We start from the raw sequence: 8554 nt of genomic DNA on the forward strand, positions 1-8554 counted from the left end.
AGCTCTGCCGCACCCTGTGGTGGGCACTGCTGTGGGGCCATGCCAGACTGGGCTGCACTGGGGAGAGGGCAGGGGAGGTGGGAATAGTTTAGGGGGAGCTGGGCTGGGCTGGAAAGTGCCCAGGAGAGAAAAAATATCTGTGTAGAGGTTGCAATGTGTGGCCATGCAGGGCAAGGACTGACACCAGGGGTTCGTGGTGCAGTGATGGGGCTTGTGGAAAACAGTGAAGACATGCAGGTACAGAGGAAAGGAGGAGGCCGGTCTGTTCCCCCAGTGCCATGGACAGACGCGCAATGTGGCTCAGTGTCTTTGTCACCCCCAGCATCTCTCATTAGCCATTTTCAGCACTTGCTGGTCACCCCATATTTAAGGGTGAGATTTGCTGGGAGGCCACCTCCACCTTCCTCCTGGGCCAAGGGCTGCTTTTGGGGAACAGACAGCCCTGCCCAGCCTCGCTCCTTCCCCAGACCCTGGCAGACCCTGGAGCAGAGCTGTCTGCAAAGCTCCACATGGGTCAAGGCTGTGGCAGGGCAGGGGTCGGGTGCTGGGGAAGCTGCAAAAGTAGGAGTGTTGTGGGGGAACTGTGATCTGAAGGCTGCCATTGGGATCACAATGGGGGGAACTTTCCCCATCTATGACTGTCCCCTTTCCTGTGCTGTGCCTGCAGAGTGGGGCTGTGGGACCGTGTTTGGGCAGTGGGGCTGTGCCAGCACAAGGACAGGTGCCATGACGCAGCTGCCAGGAGGTGTCAGCAAGGACAGGTACAAAGCAGGAATTTCCTTATATTGCATTTGTTGTGGAGGCATGAGTGTAGGAAAAAAAAATTCACTTGGAGATGCTGGTGGCAAAGGAAGTCAAAAGCAAACAGAAGATCTTTGGTCACTTCTGAGAGACCAAGGCTGAACAAGGGCTGCTGCTGAATGGGGAGGGTGATTTAATAACAGCAGGCACAGCTGGGGCTGAAGGAATGAATGCCTGCTGTGCCTGAGTCTTTCCTGAAATGGTCTCCAGGCCCCTGTGCTCAGGGAAAGGCTTCAAGGAAGAGGAGAGCATGCATTGGCATGAAAGTCAGGAAATCCTGCAAGGACAGATGCCAGTTCCTGTCCCTGCAGGGGACTAACCCTGGCAATGGCAAGGGTGGTGTGTTGCTTAGCTGGAACGAGGCATTTTGGAAAGGTCTTGGTGGACAGCGAGATGGACAGGACAGAGCTGTGTGCCTTGGAAGCAAGGACAGGAGGACCCTGGGCTATAAGAACAGGATCACGGCCAGGTGACTGAGGGAAGGGATTATACCAAACACTGTGTCCAGATTTCAGATCCCAGTACAGGAAAGCTGTCGGCAAGCTGGAGCCAGTTTAGCAAAGGGCCCCCGTAATGGTCCGAGGCAGGAACACTTTACCTGTGAGGAGAGGCTGAGGGAGCTGGGTTTGTCCAGCCTGGAGAAAGGAAGATCTTGGGTGAAACATGTAGCAGCATTGCAGTGTTCCCAGGAAGACTGAGTCAGGCTCGTGTCCATGGTACGAGACACAAGGACAAGAGGCAATGAGCTGAAAGAAGGGGGTTGGTGTACATATAGAGAAAAGCATTTCCAACATGAGGATAGTCAAATGCTGGAAGCTGTTTCGCAGGGACTTTGTGCGGACTTTATCCCAGAAAGTGACCACGGCGTCTTTGGATAAAGCCCTGAGTAATCTGGTCTGGCCCTGCTTTGAGCAGGAGATTGGCCGAGAAACTTCTGAGGTCCCTTTTTGCCTAAATGGTGCTGTCCTTCCTCCTCCTTCATCTTTTCAAATGAGGGAAATCTCTCAGGTTCTCCCTGACCACAGAAATAATTCGCATCAGGTGCAGAGCTGCTTCACAGTTGACACCAAACAACCTTGGCCATGTTGTTTGATTCTCTTTTTATTCCCCCCACCCAAGCTCTTCTCTTGTACTGTTGCAAAACCTGCCAAGAGGAACAGCCTACCCTCTTAATCCTTTCCACATTGGTCTTTCATTTCTTGTTTTGTATCCTATTCCTGAGATGGTTGCTGTGGTATTTTCAACTTTGGGTAGCACCTTGGGTTAACTTTCCTCACAGCAGCTCCTACGGTGCTTTGCATTGGTGGCCAAAACAGTGTTAATAACACTGCCATGTTTTAGCTATTGCTAAGCAGTGCTTGCACAGTGTCAAGGCCTCCTCTGTTTCTCTCTATGCCCCCTCAACGAGTAGTTTGGATTGCTTGACACTAGAAGAGCAGGGGATGTCATTTAGCAAGGCCAAGCTTCTTGCTCTATATTGGTGTCTGTGTCCCTGTTTTTGGTAGCGGATGGGCAGCAGGAGCCCCTGGGAGAAGAGACAATGGGTTATCCCGTGCCGGACACAGCCAAGTCCAACCAGCTCTGCAACAGACCTACTGCTGGCAAAAGCTAACCCATCAGCAAAGCCGGTGGCACCTCTGTGAAAGTGTATTTAAGAAAGGGCACAAATGCCAGAGTGGAACAGGAGTAAGGAAAAAAAAGTGTGAGGAAAATTCCTGCAAACAGCAAGGTCAGTGAAGAAGAGGGGGAGGAGGAACTCCATATGATGCAGAAGAGATTCCCCTGCAGCCTGTGGAGGATCAAATGCCAGAGAAGTTGGATATTTCCTGAAAGAACTGTAGCCTGTGGGAAGGATGCCACAGGAAAAGCATAAGGAGGGAGCAGCAGAGGTGACCTGTTAGGAACTGACTGTAGTCCCCATTCCCCCTTTTCCCACTCACAGGGAAAGGAGGTAGAAGAGTCAGCAATGAAGGAATGAAGCTGAGCCTGGGAAAAAAAAGGGGACAGGGGAGGTGCTGTTGTAGTATTTAACTTTTCTTCTCACTATCCAACTGCCCTGGGTGCAGCTGGGACAGAGTTAATTTTCACAGGAACCTGGGAGGGGGCACAGCCAGGACAGCTGACCTGAACTAGCCAAGGAGCTGTTCCATGCCATGCGACATCATGCTCTGTATATAAATGGGGAGTGGGCTGGGGGGGGGCTCTTGGCTTTCGGTGGGGGAAGTGGCGGAGCGTCGGGTTCCGGATGCTGAGCAGTTGCACTGTGCATCACTCATTCTGTATATCCTTTTATTAGTACCGTTGTTGTTGTAACGTCTCTTTTTGTGTTGTCCCAGTAAATTGTCCTTATCTCAACCCACGAGGTTCCAGGGTTTTTTTTCTTTTCTCCTTTCTGGTTCTTTTCCTCATCCCACCGGAGGGGAACAGGGAGGAGTGAGCGAGCAGCTGCGTGGTCCTTTGTTACCAGCTGGGCTGAAACCACAACAACAACCCTATCTGAACTGGTAATAAAATAAGTTCATTCTCCTCCTTTTGAGCCTGTTTTGCTCACGACTAATTGGGAAGTGATGTCCCTGATTTCATAACAAGCAATTCAGCATTTTTTTCCTTTTTTCTCCTTCTGTACTGTTGAGGAGGAGGAGTGAGAGAGCGGCTGGCTGGGCATCTAGCCCCTGGGCATCTGGCCGCCAGCTAAGGTCAACCCACCACACAGTCTCCCACAGTATTCTTATATCAATGCTAGGAAGCTACAGTCTTGATAGGTGGGCAAAGAGGTGAGTAAAAGACTGATTGGATGCATCAGGGTCTCTTCTGGGGCTTAATGATGCTATCAGTGTCCTGGAGGAGCTGACAGAGTTTTCAGATGACACAAACCTGAGGTGCGGACCAGTCTATACACCGGAGTGCTGCCTTCTGGACGAACCTCAACAAGTTGGCAGAGTGGGCCAAAAAGAACCTACTAGATTTCAGAGAGAAGAAACGCCAAGTCCTTCCCCTGGGGTGGCCTAACCCTGGGCAACAGCCCCCGGTAGGGTGCAGCTGAGCAGAAAAGGCCCTGGGGGTCATGGTGGACAACAAGCTGCCCAGGAGTCAGCAGTGAGCCCCTGCAGCCAAGAAGGCCAAGAGCAGCCTGCCTGTATGAAGAGAAGCATGGCCAGGACATGAGAGGGAAGGATTCTCTCCCTCCATTCACTGCTTGCTAGACCACATGCACAGCCCTGCACTGAGTTTGGGGCCTCCTGCCCCCAGTACAGGAAAGACATTGATCAACTGGAGCAAGTTCAGTGAAGGGGCACCAATACAGTCAGGTGTGTGGGGCTGTGCACAGGGCTGGAGAACTTTCCACCTGAGGAAAGGCTGAGGGAACACTGTTCAGTATGGAGATGAGAAGGCTTCAGGAAACCTCACAGGATCATTTCAGTACCTACCAGGCAGTTAAGAAAAGAAAGCCAGGCTCTTCCTCATGGTGCATGGTGGGAAAAGGAGAGGCAAGGGACAAAAGTTGAAAGAATGTTCAGGCGGGACATGAGGTCCATGAGGTCATAACCATAAGGTCACTTATGCACTGGAAGAGGTTGCCCTGAGAGGTTGTGCAGTCCCAGTCCTTGGAGGTTTTCAAGCCTTCTCTCCCCCTAAATATGGTCTCCAAACATTGAACAGAACACTCTTGCTCGTGCAAGAAGGAAGCAAAAGCCTATGGCACTGGAAAAGCTCTGCCTCCCCTGGGCCCTCTCTTCCCTATGAGAGAGGTCTTCCACCAACCCCACCCTTCTTCCACCTCCAGCTTTGGCAGCTGCGTGTGTCTGGCCTTCCCACTTGCCTTCACCACGCACCTTTGTAACTGACGCCCGACGCATATCTTGGCACTCGCACTGTAAGTTGGCACCCACCCCACACCTGGAGTCTACCTGGCCATGGAGGCAGGGAGAGGCCAGGTCCCCTCTGCCCGGTGCTGGGCACAGCTTTTTCGTGGGAATGTCCCCAAAGAGCTCTCTTCATGTGTGTGTCAGCCTGTGGCCTGGCAGGGGTGGAACTGGGAGAAGGCCTGCTGGGGCAGGGCTGAAGTAGCTCAGCTGGGAGAGCGTTAGACTGAAGATCTAAAGGTCCCTGGTTCAACCCCGGGCTTCAGCACAGATTTTCTCCTGTAGATTTTTGCAGAGAGTGCCTGCCTGCCTGCCTTCTTCCAGCCTGCCAGGCCCTCCTTGCTCCTTCACCTCTTGCCAGTGCACTGCCCCTGCACTGTAGCCTATGGCATTGGGCAAGACAATTGCCCCAGCTTTACCACCGTGACGCCATCCCTGCATATGGTCCAACTACCAACCTTTGAGTAAACAGCTGAACACATCACCCACCCTGCCGCAGAGACCCCAGCAGGGCTGTCCCAGGGCACTGTTTTGCTGTCAGGACAGTCCTCAGTGCTGAAGGAGTGGGAAGGTCCCTGAGCCCAGCCCACTCCCTCAGCCCCAGGCAGATGGAAGCTTGCTGTTCACCTCACCCCCAGGCATGCTGGGGGACAGAGGGTGCAGGGGGAGGCCCAGTGCCTGGAGGAGGGGGTGTAAGATTTCTGCCCCCAGGTCCTCTCCACCACATGCCCTGGGATGCCATAACAGCCTGAGGACACCTCACCCCAGGGAGGGCATTTCCCTCACCCTGTTGCACTGCTCCTGCTGTGGCGTTGGGGACAGATCTGGCACAGAGGGGTGTTGCGCTGGGTGGCAGAGGAGGCTCAGGGGTTTTCTCCTCTCCATCAGCCCACCCCAGAGTTGGCCACAGCATGAGAGAAGTGCCAGCAGCAAGAGCCTCCTCCCGTCCCATTGCCCTGCAGAGCCGTTGAAGGGCAGCGCTCTGCAGTGCAGCCCTGTGCCAGGATCAGACCCCAGCAGAGAGGCAGGCCCGACTTCCCCCATCTCAGAAGGGTTCAAGTGCTGTTTTCTGCAGAGGGTCCCTGGGCACCCAGGAGACAAGAGGGCTGTGCTTGTCATAGACGCATCATGGGAGGAGAGCGTCTCTCCTGCTGGCAGGCATCAAGGGGATGGAGCTCAGTGGAAGAGCGCCTGCTTCGCATGTGGGAGGTCCTGGGCTCAATCCCTGGGACCTCCAGGGGTGGTGCTTTTGCCCTGACTGCCCAGCCTCAGGCAGGTGTGGGCTGGAGCTCAGGCAATGCTCCTCTCCAGGCCCTGTGGGCCTGCCCTGCCCACCCAGGGCTTGGCTGTGAGGTGGGCAGGGCTGTGGGAGGGCTGTGTGCACTGCCTCTGCTGAGTCCCCTCTTGGAGGAGAAGCAGGCAGCTGTGCTGGACCTGAGCCCAGGTCACTGCCCTGAATCCTAGACCCACCCCACCCACTACCCAGGGACAATGCTTGGCAGCAGAGTGTGCCTGTGAGGAGACCTCAGGGAGGGCATAGACAGCAGCAGCACGCTAAGGAATCCTTTCTGGCCGCACTGGGAGATGTGGTGTGAGGGTGCTGGCCCAGCCCAGGTGTCCTTTGGGACCAGAGCCACACTGCCCTGGTGGCTTTCCAGGGCTAAGGGTCTGAGATTCTCCTGTCTCCACTCCAGGTGGAGATCCCATACCACATGGGAAGCATTCTGTACCAGCAGGTAAGGGTGTCTGGGCTGGATGAGCATGGGCAGGGCTGTGGGACTCCCAGCTGGAGTTTTCCCTCCACCATCCTTCCACCATTGCCACTGGCTTGAGCAGAGCCTCAGCTCAGGGAACCTGGATCTGCTGAGGTCAGGCATAGCCCTGCAGAGGTGGGACTGGTGGGGCTGGTGCTGTTGCCGAAAAACTTGGAATAAAGAACTTATCAACACCAATTTAGTGTAGATAAGCAGATACTTCTTTATTGACGGCTGGTTGCGCGGGTGAGTCCTCTCACGAACCACGCACCCCTGAACACCAAAATCATACACCTTCTATTGAACTTATTCATACATATTCATTAGATTTCTGAGAAATGTTATGCATATTCATTAGATTTCTGGGAAGTTATTAGCATATGTAAATGTCCTTTACGCAGGCTCAGTGAAGGTCTCTGGTGGTCTTCAGAAGCCCTCTGGTGGTCTTCCATAGTCTTCCTCACTTTGTCCGATAGTTGACCTCTCTTTCGTGATTCTGCGCAGTTCGATTTTCGCCATCATGTATTAGATTTACATAAAAGTACATTCAATGTTAATTCTTGAATTTAACATTTCTAGTGATTGGCCCTCAGTCACACCACCTTATCAATATTCTTATACTAAAACAACCATTGGCTAATCTCACTTAACTCTACTGGTTGGAATCCTTGATAATTAGATCGAGGCGGGAAGGGTAAGGGGTTTCCAAAGAGCAAACTGGTGTCCATAACGGTTTCCTTAGTTTCCTAAAACAAAACACTACAAACCAACAAATCTTTGTCAAAGTTTCTGTGGTTCACTGATTTCAGACAATACTTGAATTCTTAGAGTTACACATAGTACATTTTCTAAAGTTCCTAAGTTCCTATGACTACATTTCAAACTTAACACTCCCATACCTATGCTTCACAATTTTCTACTTCTTCATCAAACCAAACTCTTTTATATAATTAGATTTTAATTTCTTTATCAAAATCTTTGCAACAGTGCCCACCTCTTGTTCCTGGGGTGTTTGGTGACTCCGTCAATACTCCATAACTACTGTGCTGGTAGGATCATGGAGTCACAGGTCTGTCCACAGCCATGCACAGGCAGGGAGGGCCAGGAGATGGTGCCTCGGCTGCTCCCTGGCAATAACACCCACAAACAAAATGGGGCATGAGACACAGACTTTCACTGCAGGGTGCCCAGCACCCTGGTGAGCCAAAACTCAGAGAAATAAGGCTGCTCTCCTATGGGCTTTAAACAGCCAAGCTCTGCCCAGCATGGGGGCCGCAGTGCTGAGACTTGGGGTCTCACTGTGACCCCCCCCTCAGGCAGGTCCTCGGGAGCCGCAGGAACAACCACAGATCTGGGCTACAGTAACAATCTTGCTTTGCTGCAGAGAATGGACCCAGCCTGCAGGGCCAGACTGTTCAGGACCCCAGATGCCATGAAAAACAGGTTCTTCCTGCTCAGGCGTGCTGCCCCCTCAAGCACACACAGGCCTGTGGCTCATCTCCCCAAGGAGGAAGAGGAAAATGCCTGCCAGGTGCCAGAGTAAGGGAGAAATATTACCCCTGTGGGAGGGCAGAGCTGGCAGCGAGGTGGCACAGGACAGACGCTAGGTTCCTCTCCCCAGTCCCCACTTGGAGCTCCTTGAGTCTGCATGTCGGCGTCCATACTGCCCATAGTCCCCACCATCCTGTGTTCGGAAGATAACACTCCCCCCTTCTTTACTTCACTTTTATACCTTACTTCGCCGAGATGCAGGGCTGGAGCTTGCCCCCATGGGAGTTTTCCAGGGGATGGAGGCTGTGCTTGCAGTGCCCATGTATGTCACCCATGACCGTGGGGGTCTCACCTTGGGAACGCTGCTCTCCCATGGGGTCTGCCAGCAGGAAGGCTCTGGGGTATGGGGCAGAGGGATGTGTGTGCCTGGGCTTCTCCCAGATCCCCCCAGGATCACCCCAGGGATGGAGGAGCTCCCAGCAGAGAATGGGGCAATGCTGAAGTGGGAGAGGATGTTGGTGACAGCCACCTCTTCTCCCCTCGGGCCAGATCCTGCTGCTTGCAGCAGTACTGAGCTCCACCAACTCCCCAGAGGGAACCCTGCCACAGACAGCCAATGCACCTTCCAACCCGCAGCAGAGGAGC

Source organism: Haliaeetus albicilla, chromosome 31, assembly GCF_947461875.1.
Source record: "Haliaeetus albicilla chromosome 31, bHalAlb1.1, whole genome shotgun sequence".
Lineage (NCBI taxonomy): Eukaryota > Metazoa > Chordata > Aves > Accipitriformes > Accipitridae > Haliaeetus > Haliaeetus albicilla.